The sequence below is a fragment of the Peromyscus eremicus genome, chromosome 10, assembly GCF_949786415.1.
Source record: "Peromyscus eremicus chromosome 10, PerEre_H2_v1, whole genome shotgun sequence".
In the NCBI taxonomy this organism is placed as follows: domain Eukaryota; kingdom Metazoa; phylum Chordata; class Mammalia; order Rodentia; family Cricetidae; genus Peromyscus; species Peromyscus eremicus.
Genome location: NC_081426.1, coordinates 15,487,256 through 15,500,696, shown reverse-complemented (window position 1 = coordinate 15,500,696; position 13,441 = coordinate 15,487,256).

The window sequence follows — 13,441 nt, the reverse complement described above, 5'->3', positions numbered from 1 at the left end:
CTAACCAAGCAAGTGAAGGACTTATGACTAGAACTTTAAGTCCCTGAGAAAAGAAATTGAAGAAGATGTCAGAAAATGGAAAGATCTCCCATGCTCATGGATAGGCAAGACTAACATAGTAAAAATGGCAATCTTACCAAAAGCAATCTACAGATTCAATGCAATCCCCATCAAAATACCAACACAATTCTTCACAGACCTGGAAAGAATAATACTCAACTTCATATGGAAAAACAAAAAACCCAGGATAGCCAAAAGAATCCTGTACAATAACACAACCTCTGGAGGCATCACAATCCCTGACTTCAAGCTGTACTATAGAGCTACAGTAATAAAAACAGCTTGGTACTGGCATAAAAACCGACACGTGGACCAATGGAATCGAATTGAAGACCCTGACATTAATCCGCACACCTATGAACATATAATTTTTGACAAAGAAGCCAAAAGTGCACAATGGAAAAAAGAAAGCATCTTCAACAAATGGTCCTGGCAAAACTGGATATCAACATGTAGAAGGCTGCAAATAGATCCATATCTATCACCGTGCACAAAACTTAAGTCCAAGTGGATCAAGGACCTCAACTTAAATCCAGCTACTCTGAACCTGCTAGAAGAGAAAGTAGGAAGTAGTCTTGAACGCATTGGCATAGAAGACCACTTTCTAAATAGAACACCAGTAGCACAGACACTGAGAGAAACAATCAATCAATGGGACCTCTTGAAACTGAGAAGCTTTTGTAGAGCAAAGGATACGGTCAACAAGGCAAAGCAACAGCCTACAGAATGGGAAAAGATCTTCACCAACCCCACATCTGACAGAGGACTGATATCCAAAATATATAAGGAACTCAAGAAATTAGACATCAAAATGCCCAACAGTCCAATTAAGAAATGGGCTATAGAACTAAACAGAGAATTCTCAACAGAGGAAACTCAAATGGCTGAAAGACATTTAAGGAATTGCTCAACATCTCTAATCATCAGGGAAATGCAAATCAAAACAACTCTGAGATACCACCTTACGCCTGTCAGAATGGCTAAGATCAAAAACACTGAAGACACCTTATGCTAGAGAGGATGTGGAGCTAGGGGAACTCTTCTCCACTGCTGGTGGGAATGCAAGCTTGTACAACCACTTTGGAAATCAATATGGCACTTTCTTAGAAAATTGGGAATCCATCTCCCCCAAGATCCAGCTATATCACTCTTGGGCATATACCCAAGGAATGCTCAACCACACCACAAGAGCACTTGTTCAGCTATGTTCATATCAGCACTGTTTGTAATAGCCAGAACATGGAAACAACCTAGATGCCCTTCAACTGAAGAACGGATAAACAAAATGTGGTACATATACACAATGGAATACTACTCAGCAGAGAAAAACAATGACATCATGAGGTTTGCAGACAAATGGATGGATCTAGAAAAAATCATCCTGAGTGAGGTAACCCAGACTCAGAAAGACAAACATGGTATGTACTCACTAATAGCAGGATACTAGATGTGGAACAAGGATGACTGGACTGCTACTCACATCACCAGGGAGGCTACCTGGAAAACAGGACCCCAAGAAAGACACGGGGATTGCCCAATGACAGAGAAATGGAATGAGATCTACATGAACAGCCAGGACATGAGTGGTGGTAGTGAAGGGCGAGAGCTTGGGGGAGCGGGAGATCCCAGCTGGATCAACAACAGAGGAGAACAAGAAATAGGTGACCATGGTAAATGAAGACCACATGAGAATAGGAAGAAGCAAAGTGCTAGAGAGGCCCACAGAAATCCACAAAGATACCCCCACAACAGACTGCTGGCAATGGTGGAGAGACAGCCCGAACTGACCTACTCTGGTGATGGGATGGCCAAACACCCTAATTGTCGTGCTAGAAACCTCAACCAACTACTGAGGGATCTGAATGCAGAGATCCATGACTAGGCCCCGGGTGGATCTCTGGGAGTCCAATAAGCGAGAATGAGGAGGGTTTATATGAGCAAGAATTGTTAAAACCAAAGTTGGATAAAGCACAGGAACAAATAGCCAAACGAATGGAAACACATGAAATATGAACCAATGGCTGAGGGGTCACCAACTAGATCAGGCCCTCTGAGTGGGTGAGAGAGTTGATTGGCCTGATCTGTTTGGGAGGCATCCAGGCAGTGGCACCGGGTCCTGTGCTCATTGCATGAGTTGGCTGTTTGAAACCTGGAGCCTATGTAGGGTCGCTTGGCTCGGCCTTGGAGGAGGGGACTGGACCTACCTGGACTGAGTCTACCAGGTTGATCTCAGTCTGCAGGGAAGGCTTTGCCCTGGAGGAGATGGGAATGGGGGGCGGGCTGGGGCGAGGTGAGGGGGGCAGGAGGGGGGAGAACAAGGGAATCCGTGGCTGATATGTAGAACTGAATTGTATTGGAAAATAAAAATTAAAAAAAAAAAAAGAAAAAAGAAAATAGCTCTCTCTTGGGCTGAGAAGTTCCTAGAGGTAAGACATGGCTGGCCTGCTCTCTGATATCTCAGTTTTCACCCCAGTATCTGGCTACAGGTTTTTTGTTTTTTTTATTAATCAGACCATTTAGCAATTCTTACACAAGGGTGAGTGAGACATCGCACTATAGGGAAAAGGTTCCAAAAAAACCAGCTAATGTGCCAGCGACAGATCTTGGTCACACTGCTAGGGTCCCATAAACAGATCAATGTACACAACTTTTCCCTACATGCAGGGGGCCTAGTTCAGTGGCATGCAGGCTCCCTGGCTATCAGTCTAGAGTCCCTGAGTTCCCCCGAGCTCAAGTCATCTGTCTCTGTGTGTTTACCCTTCATGATCTTGACTCCCATTGATTATATAATCCCTCCTCCCTCTCTTCAACTGGACTCCCAGAGCTCAGCCCAGTGCTTGGTTGTGGATCTTTGCATCTGCTTCCACCAGTTGCTGGATGAAAGTTCTAATGACAACTAGGGTAGTCACCAATTTGATTACAGGAGTATGCTAGTTTAAGAGCATTACATAGAGTATGCTCGGTATAGATGTCTTAATAGTCACAGAATGATGTAACCTGTTTTTATTGTTGAAATCTTATTCCCTCTTTAAAAGATAGTTTTGCTGGGTATAATTCTGTGTTGAAAAGTACTGTTCTTTCTGGCCCTTTTTTGCTTTAAAAGTTTCTGTTAAATACTCTGATATTATTTTAATATGTGTACTTTTATTAGCGACTTGACAGTTCTCTGTTGTACCTTTCAATACTCATTAGTATGTGTTTTAAATGTGTTTAGTTAAATGTTTGGTGAATTTTCTTTCTGTTAATATCTGTTTGATGTTGTGCAGCCCTATCGTAGCTGAGTATGTTTCTTTCTCTAAGTTTGGGAAATGTACTTTTATGATTTTACTAGATATGGTTTATGCCTTAACTATGGCATTCATCTTCTAGGCCATAATTGAAAGGTTGGGTATTTTCATGGTATCCAAAAACTCTCCCATGTTCTGTTCATATTATTTTTTATAACTTTTCACTGACTTTTATTGACTAATCCAGTTCCTCTACTTTGTCTTTCATCCAAGACTATTTCACCATGCCATATTCTTTCCATTGATGTTTTTCATGGAAATATTGTTCTCAGCATTGTTTCAGTTTGGATTTTCTCTAAGTATACAAACTTAATTCTCAGGCCTTAGATTAGCACCCTTATTTAATTCATCTCTTTGTTTTTTATGTATTATTTTAACATTATTATAATCATTCTTTTAGATTATTTGTATTGATATTCTGCTGGGTCATTTTCAATTGGGGGCATTTTACTGGATTTATGTTTGTTTCTTTTATTTTTAAGGAGACAATTTATTTTTATTTTTAATATTTTTAGTATTTCTGCATTGGGATGTGTGCCTGTAGACTAGGTTGTCAGTTGAGCTAACTTTTATTTCTTGTTTGTTTTTCTTTTTAAGTCACCTTTCATCTTCTAGCATGAGTGTTTGCAGTTGTTGAGGAGGAGACTAATTCATCGCAGAGTTTGAATGTTAGTTTTCTTGATTGATCTGGTGTCTAGAGCTACTGCTTTTATTCCAGGTCTATCATTTGTTGCCTACTGTCTGATGCCTTCAGAAACTTGGTCAAGGGGCCTGGGACAAGTTTGCTCAGGCAGTGTGGACCAGTCATGAGTCTCAAGACCAGACAGAGCTGAAGGGTCACAATCTGTCCAAGCACTAGTGAGTCTCAGAGGGATGCAGTACCTAGGTGTCCCAGCCATGTGCACTAGCTTCATCCATACCTGCTGTGTTTCATAGTTTCAGAAGGTGCTATGCATGCTACTACAAGAGAAAAATAGTCATCAGTCTTACCCAGGTGTGAATTATATGAGATACAATTACATCTGGCTTAGCAAGAAATATGCACTGTTATAACAGTGGCATGAACAATATGTAAATGTCTACTTTCTGAATGGGTTTAAGTCCCAAATCTCAAGATGAAATCAATACCTGCTGCAATTACCAGACAGAAGACTTGTTGGCTCAATAGGTCATTGTTTCATGGAGAACCTACTACTATTACCATGGAGATTGGATACAGTACTAAACTAAATTTTAATGAGTTAGATTAATAGATTAATGCTGCATTTCTTACCCCTTCTCAGAGAAGCTTCTATTTCCAGTAGATTGATGTCAATACAGAGACCCACAACTGGCAAAGGTCTAAGAATAACATAACAGGCATCTACAGAACATTTCACTCAAACACAAGAAAAATATACCTTCTCCTCAGCACCTCATAGATGTTCTCTAAAATTGACCATAGCCGGGCGGTGGTGGCGCACGCCTTTAATCCCAGCACTTGGGAGGCAGAGGCAGGCGGATCTCTGCGAGTTCGAGGCCAGCTTGGTCTACAGAGTGAGTTCCAGGAAAGGCGCAAAGCTACACAGAGTAACCCTGTCTTGAAAAAACAAAACAAAACAAAAAAAAAAAAAAAAAACCCAAAAAACAAAAAAAGAAAGAAACTTGAGAAATCTCAGCTCTAAATGGCCATCTATGTCATGTCTCTTTCCCTCCAAGCCTTAGGGATAATAGAGGAAGAGAGAGTGAAAAGAATGTCAGACCTGGAGGTGGTGGCTGATTTCCAAGGAAGAATTTCTTCTGGACAGAACAGTACAGCTGCACTGTACATATGCGTTCATACCAGCTGTAACAGCATGAAGAAGACCTAATAGTATTTTTAAAATCATAGGGTTATGAAATATTAAGTATTCATGGCAGGGTTGCTTTTTGAATGGTTTGAATTAGTATTTTGGAGCCTATGTTTTCTGCATCTAGCTTTGAGTAAATGGGTAAATTAATTTAAGGGGGAAAAAAACTAAGGCAAGTTCTCACCTTGGAAAGTGGATTACAAATGTAATGGAGGGGTAGAAGGTCAATAGCAAGGGCAAGATGGGTTGCCTCATTGGTGTTCAGAGGAAGGCCTGTTCTGACAGATTCTAAAAGTCCTGGGAATCATTTCTTTGAGTCATTCTTCATTTAACCAGCAATTCACTAGAGGCAGTTCCACATTCACAGAAAATACTAGCAATTCCTTCATGATAAGCAATTTCAAAGAAGAAAGAGAAAGGAGTTTTTCATATAAATTTTCTGGCTTTGATATTTGTTCTACAATTAAAATTTGATATAACCAGGGAAAAAGACAAATCAACTTTCTAAACTTGTAACTGAAACATCCATTTAAAATTTAAATTTATTTCCATTAACATGTTTATAGAAAATATATTTGGTACGAAAAGATTTATTCTCATCTTCTCAGTTGTCTAACTGTGGCAATTTTCAAGGAAAATCTAGGATGATAGTTCATATAATTACTTTAAAATAAAGTAAAGATCCTTTCTGATAAACCTAAGTTTAGAGCTTTGAAAAGTGTCATTAAAGGAACAAAACAAAAATTACTCTGTTTAGTCCATGCTATGGCTGCTTGTTGGCATCTGCTCCTCATAGGAACTGTTATGATTTTGATGAGCTGTGTTCCCATGAACATGATGCCGATGTAAATAAAAATACTTAACATAGTTTTGGCAAAAATAGTGTGTTCTTTGGGACAGCAGGAAGGAAACACTTCTCTGTATTAAACTCTAAGAACTGAATTTGAGTCAGATCTCACACCCGAAAGGATTAAAAATAACACCAGAGGACTCAAAACATAAGCATCTAGAGGTATTACAAACTCACATCATGACAAATACCTTTTGTACTATGTTTAGTAGAATGACAAATATATAATTTATATCATGAATGTTGCACTGGCCCCATCATAGAATTTCCTTAATATAAAACTAATTCAGAAACCTAAGTAGAACTGTTTGCTCCTTGCGTCGGAGGTGGTGTATTCAGCAAACTTACCATTTCACTTGTGAAGGTATTGCATGTTAAATTTAGAAAATATATAAGAAAAATAAAATTTGCCATGAATTCTGCTAGCTGTTTAAATTTAAACTTTTGTTTAATTTCTTTTGTTGTTATAAATTTTTTGAAAATGATATTATTCTTTAGACTGCATAAGAAGAGATGTTAACAATTCCTGGTAGCAAAATGCACATCTTCCTAAATTTGGTAACTACAGCCATTTTTCAAACATAACAAATCTCTTAAAATATTGATAATAACAATTTCTTTACTTCTAATTTTTAAGCTAGCAAATGGGCAAATACATGATAAAATGGTGCTCTTTTAAAGTGAAGTTTGATAAGGGCCCCATAAAATATATCTCAGATCAGATAAGACATGAACTTACCATATTTATTTAATGCAGAGTATAAGAAATAAGGAAGTGTTTTAAAAAATACTATTTTACCATTTTATGAGGTCCCATTTATTAATTGTCAATCTTAATGTCTGTGATACTGGTGTTCTATTTAGGAAGTTGGCTCCTGTGCCAATGTGTTCAAGGCTATTTCCCACTTTCTCTTCTACCAGATTCAATGTATCTGGATTTATGTTGAGGTCTTCGATCCACTTGGACTTGAGTTTTGTGCAGGGTGATAGATATGAATCAAATTGCCCAGCCTTAATACAAGGGAAGGAGCTTTGTCCTTCTTCAACTTGATATGCCATGCTTTATTTATATCCATGGGATACTCTGCTCCTTTCTGAACATAAACAGAGGAGTGGATGGTGAGGTGAGAAGAGGTAGGGGAGGGAATGAGAGCAGAGGAGGGAGAGGAAACTGCAGTTGCAATGTAAAATAAATGAATAAATTTAATTAATAAAAAATGACTAACTTCCTTCATGAACTTTGATATTCAATATAAACAGAGTGAAATAGAAAAACAAAAGGTTATTTGTAGCCTTTTTGCTGCTCCAAATGTTTTACCAATCTTGTTATCATAAATTATTATCTCACATGTTATTCCATATTATAAAGTGAAGCATTCCTTTCAAAGGAAAGAGATAATGACTCTACTCCATTAAAAATGATTAATAAAGGCTAGCAGTCCTTTGGGAAAAAAGTGAAAGTATCTGAACCTGATAAGTAATGTAGCACTCATTACCAGTTGATAAGAGATTGTCTACCTATTGTTTCATAAAAACTCAAATCTGAGAAACAAAGGTTTTTTTTGGACAACAATAGAATGGATCAAGTAGAAGACAGAACATCATTGTTTGAATGCAAGGTAGAGGAACTGGACCATTTACTCAAAGAAAATGACAAATTAAGTGCTGGCAAGATAGCTTTGAGGGTGAAAGTATTAGCCACCAAGCCTGATGACTTGAATCCAGTTCCTGAGATTTACATGGTATAAGATAATAACAGACAATTTCAAGTTGTTCCCTGAATTTCTCAGGCATGTGTTTGCTCTTATGTGCACATAGCCACAAAATCAATCAATTAATCAAACAATCGATGCAAAATGCCTTGATTAATGTATAAAAATCATGAATGTAACATGAAGGATTTTGGAGACCCCATGAAAAGCCTAAGTGATGACTTAAGTAACGGTTTCAGAGGGAACAAAAGGTGATTGCTGCCTGTGGACTGAGCAGCTAATCATTTCAGAGTCTTGGTGGTTTTAGCATGCAGGAGAGATGGAGAAATGGGGGGCTTCCTGTGCAACAAGGAGAACCATTAGAGTACTGAGAGAAGAAAAAACAGAAACTATCAGTGATGTGAGCACGTGCTCAGAACAGGTCCTGAGTTGGAAATGTTCGAGTACTAGGGAGAGGGGAAATGAACCAATGTCTGGTTTTTAAGTTTTAAATCCTCTTATTTGTAATTAGTTAAAAGATAGAAGTTGTGAATGTTTTCTCCAGAAAGCATAATTCTGTTTATTCAGCTGCCACAAAATCCTGCTGAGACTATCTTCCTTTTACAAGAAAACAAAATCTCCCTTCACGTTTTATTCAACAATGTGATACCAAAGGTGAAGAAGCACTTTACATAGCCCAACTCTACACTGGCTTAATCTGCTATAATTGTGGATAATCACCCACTAAAGTAGATACAACACAAAAACAAATCAATTAGCCTAACTTCTAAACCCACAGGATTATATACACACAGTTACAAAGGATAAATAGGCATATTGTGCCAAATGAATGCTGTGTGTGAACAATCAATGGATCAGATCTAGAGGATAATCACAAAGTTAGGAAATCCAAGACTAAAAATTTAATTATAAAATAAGTACACATATTTCCTTAACTAAAGAGCCAAGCTAAAATATATATGAATGATGAGAAAGCATCACAACAAAGAAATACTGACATATAAACATCACTAACAAGGTGAACACCACAGTAATCAGTGGACTGACTGGCTTTCTTCCTATCTATATTTGGTACTGCTGGACAGCTGATGTAAGGTGCTGTTGACTCATCAATGCAAGTGAAAGGTTTCTCCTATACGCCTAGTGAGTAAGAAGCCTTCACCAACAAGCTTATTCCACTGCCTCCAAATTAATGACTACAATTTAACACAACTCTCCTAGAACCCTTTCTTGAGACTTCATAACTCAATATTTAACAAACAATTGTTTCTGATCACAACATTAAAGCAAAATAAGCATTCCAGAGGCCTCCCTGTTCTAATCTACGGCTTTCTCCTCCCTTCCCAAAGCTCACTGTTGTGTTTAAAGTACACTATAAACACTGATTTTTTTTTTGTGTGTGTGTGTGTCCCATCTACGTGTATTTAGATATATGAACTATATAAAGCAATTGGCTTTGGGGTAATGTTTTTAACATATTTAGATTTTATACATGTCATGCTTTGTTATTAAATTATTCACTGGAGATGTTTTAGATTCTTCCATTCAAAGAGCACATCATGCTTTAGATTTTACTTCAGATAGAGGATTGGCTTGTTTATACTTGTCCTAATTACAGATCATACTACAAGAAAAATCTGTCTGGTTTTTACTAAAATCTATGTGTGGCCAGATCTCTACAAATAGCCAGGATAAGAATTACTTGCTCATGAGTATGCTATTTTAAACATAAATAATGTCATCAAATTACTGTGTAAATTGATTTGATGGGTTTGCAGCACCACTTTCTCATCTCTAAGGTCTGACTTTCTTCCATCAGATCAACAACATCTATTACTATGAGGATCTGAGATTGTTGCTTCACCAGTGATATGAATAATACATTGCATCTGACCTGATCTTACTTGTTATTATGCTTTTTGTCCTCATTTATTATCATTTTCCTTTTTTTGTCCTTTTATATGGCTATTGTATTCAGATTTATCCCAGGCTACCTTCACATTCACAAAACTCCTACCTACACCTACATAATGCTCAGATGGTATGTACATACCATCAACTCTAATTATAATTGCGTTTACGATTACCATGTTTTCATATGTAAGGGATTTGAATTCTCCCTTCTATGAAATAATTTATATCTAATTTGCCACTGAATAAAATTGATGTCTGTCTAAATCTTGGATTGATTTATATGTTCTTTTATAAACTTGCATCTTGAAGTATCTTTTTGTGATCTATATCATTCCTTTCAAACTTAATTTATATGTCTTCATACAAATCTTTTGTTTTTGCTTGTTTGTTACCAGAGAAAAGGTTCCTCTGTATAGCACTAGCTGTCCTGGAACTCATTCGGTAGATCAGGATGGCCTCAAACTCCTATATTCGCCTGCCTCTACCACTGCTTGCTGGGATTAAAGGTGTGTACCACCACAGCCTGGCATAAATTTTTATTTTTAAGCTGTTGCAGTCAGTAATATATCCTTTTTAATATTTTAAAATTTAAATCATGAGTATGAGTGTACAGTCACATGTGGGTATGTGCACATAAGAGCCAGTAATTGCAGAGGCCAGGAGAAGGGTGTTGGATTCTGTGGATCTTGAGTTACATGAGGCTGTAATTCGATATGGGTGGGAAAATTGAACTCCAGTTCTCTTAATTAGCAGTATGCATTCTTTTTCTTTACATCCCATGTTTGTAGGCATAAACACACATAATTTAAAAGGCAGCTTGACAACACAACTTTTCTGTTGAATAACAACATTACCTTACCCTCTGTTTTTTCCCCGACAGCCCTAACACAAGCTTTTGAGGTAGCTTAATGTATCAAGCACTTATTTTTTTTTTTGTTTGTTTTTTTTTGTCTTTCGAGACAGGGTTTCTCTGTGTAGCTTTGCACCTTTCCTGGGACTCACTTGGTAGCCCAGGCTGGCCTGGAACTCACAGAGATCCGCCTGCCTCTGCCTCCCGAGTGCTGGGATTAAAGGCATGTGCCCCCACTGCCCCGCCTAGCACCTATTCTTTTTTGTGATCAGGTCTCGAATTTGATCAGAAGGGGTAATTGTTGTAACAAGAGCAACTATTGCATCAATGAGCACATCTTTTGTGGTATATCAGTCCTGTATCATGTAAGGTCCAGAATTGTGTAAGACCTTCCATGCCTTTTCCCCCCATTGGACTGTGTAGCACCTACTGGCAATATTAAAGCAATCCAGCCAGGAGAAAGTGTTCTGGCCAGTCCAAAATTTGATTTCTCTCTGCCTTACGAGGAAACTATATTATGTCTTCAACAATAAGATCTTATCATCTAATTATGATATTCATCTAAAAGCAATGAAGATAGCTTATGGTGTTTGGAGATTTCTGAGGCCTCTCAGACAAATAACACATATAGAAGAGCTCCAGTCTGATACTCAGGCTTTCATCTAATAACTTGTTTTGGGTTTTTTTATGGATGATAATGTCCACATGTACGGAGTACTTCAATTCTAACTCTTTCAATAAAAAAATAATTTTCTACTTAGAATACATTCTAATGGGTCCCCATAAGGCTTTCTCACAGTTCTTTTTTTTCCCAGTTAACCCATCTCCTGAGCTTTGAACCCATAGTATCTTCTCTGAGTCTTTCATATCACACATGTTCTAAGACCCCACTCAAATATATTTTCATTTAGTTTTCAAGGTCATACATCTCCATATGTTTTTTTTTCATTCAACACCATTTTTGTTCATTCTCCCACTTCCTTATTTTTCATGTTCTTTATCCCTCCTCACTGATTAAAATCATTGGCTCCTAAAAATTCCTTCTTTCTGTTTCATTTTACCTGCATTCTTCTATCCATCGTTCTTAAATACATCACCTAGTGGCCTCTTTCTATTTACCTAACATTCCCATGTACTGCAAGTTAAACACACACACACACACACACACACACACACACACAGAGATACAGAGAGAGAGAGAGAGAGAGAGAGAGAGAGAGAGAGAGAGAGAGAGAGAGAGATTTGAAGCTATAAGTTTCATATCAGAGAGGTCATACAATATTTGCCTTTCTGGGCCTAAGTTTCCTCACTCAGCATGATAATTTCCAGGTTCAATCACTAATCTGTAAATTTTATGATTTTGTTGTTCATTCAGTTGTGTATATGGACCACAGCTTTGTTATTCATTCATCAGTTGAAAGGCATCTAGGTTGATTCCATTTCCTACATGTTGTGACTAGATCAGCAATGAGGATAAGGCCATATCTGTAGTAAAATACAAAATCCTTTGGATATATATCAAGGAATGGTATAAATTATATAGATGGGATATAATACTTCAGTTTCTGAGAAGAGCTAGAAACCTAGTGTATCGAAAGCTTTTCAGGTGCCTGCTCTGAAAAACTTTCTCCCAGAGTCCAGAGAAGGCACTTACAATCAGCAGGATTCTAATCTTAAAGATGTCAAATGATTCTACACTCTTTCAATCCATTATTTTATTGTTCTACGAAAGCTAATTCAAAATCTACAGCTTCTTTTCAGCTCTCATTCTCAGCTCCTCTCTCTGCCCTATCTCTCTGATGTTCTCTCCTTGTTCTATCGTAGTTCTACTTGGAGTCTGTGAGGTTTCCAGGTTTTATACACATACAATCAGCAATTCTCTGGCCAAAGCAAGGTCACAAAGCTTGAATTCTTTCAGGGTCATAAAAGCAGATTAGAGTTTACACCAGGTAGAGACTGTCAGGCCTTCTTTATGACTCAAGGAAGGGTTGACTTTAAAAGCCTCAGTGAACTCTTAAAGGCAATGGGGTCAAATGAGAGGGAAAGGAACCTTAAATCAATTAGGGAAAGCTAAGAATGTAAAATGGGGAATCCTCGGGTAATACTGCATTCCTAAGTGTGGTTAGATAATAAGCTGATTAACAAACCAAGGTGAAAGGAAAAGGAGTTAGGAATTTGTTAGTGTGAGGTTAGCTTGGGGCATCAGCTTCCTATCTGCAGGGTTGGTGAGCCCAGGGCACACTTGTTCCCTCTCTATCTAAAGTCTGTGAATCAATAAACTCAGACATGTTGTAATTCTATGTCCTTGGGTGTCTGAGAATGTCTCAAATGAGACACTTTTGCCAGGACACTTAACACTGACCAATTGCGTGCCAATGAAGATAATTGCAGGAAGGCAGACCTCTAAGTTTACAAAAAGACCTGGTCTTGGGAAGTAGGTTTTGACTATGTGACTGTTTTCACACCTTACTGGGGGATGTCATCCAAATACCCCAACTGTATAGGGGAGTTATGCCCAATAAATGATCAATCACACGGTTAAAAGTTCTTTGGGAAACTATCAAATGTGAAGGCTACAATAGCCCATAAAAATTCACTGCAGGAAATAGCTAATACATTCAAAAGGCAATATCACTAAAACAGCTTATGTTTTGTCTTCAACCTCCACCAGAACTCCTGGCTCAAATGTATCAGCCTTGTCAGTGCCAGCTGAGTTCCTGCTTCATATTTCTGTGGCTCACAGCACTAGTGCAATGGAAACTCACAGCAATCTATGAGGGTGACCATGTTTAAGACTCCTAGCAATGTGATATATGGAGCCATAACTGACCATCTCCTGTAACCTGGCAAGACAACCAGTGGAGGGATTGGGACCCCAACCCAGCCACAAAACCTCTGACCTACAGTTTGTCCTGCTTATAAAATGCTGGGGGAAAGGT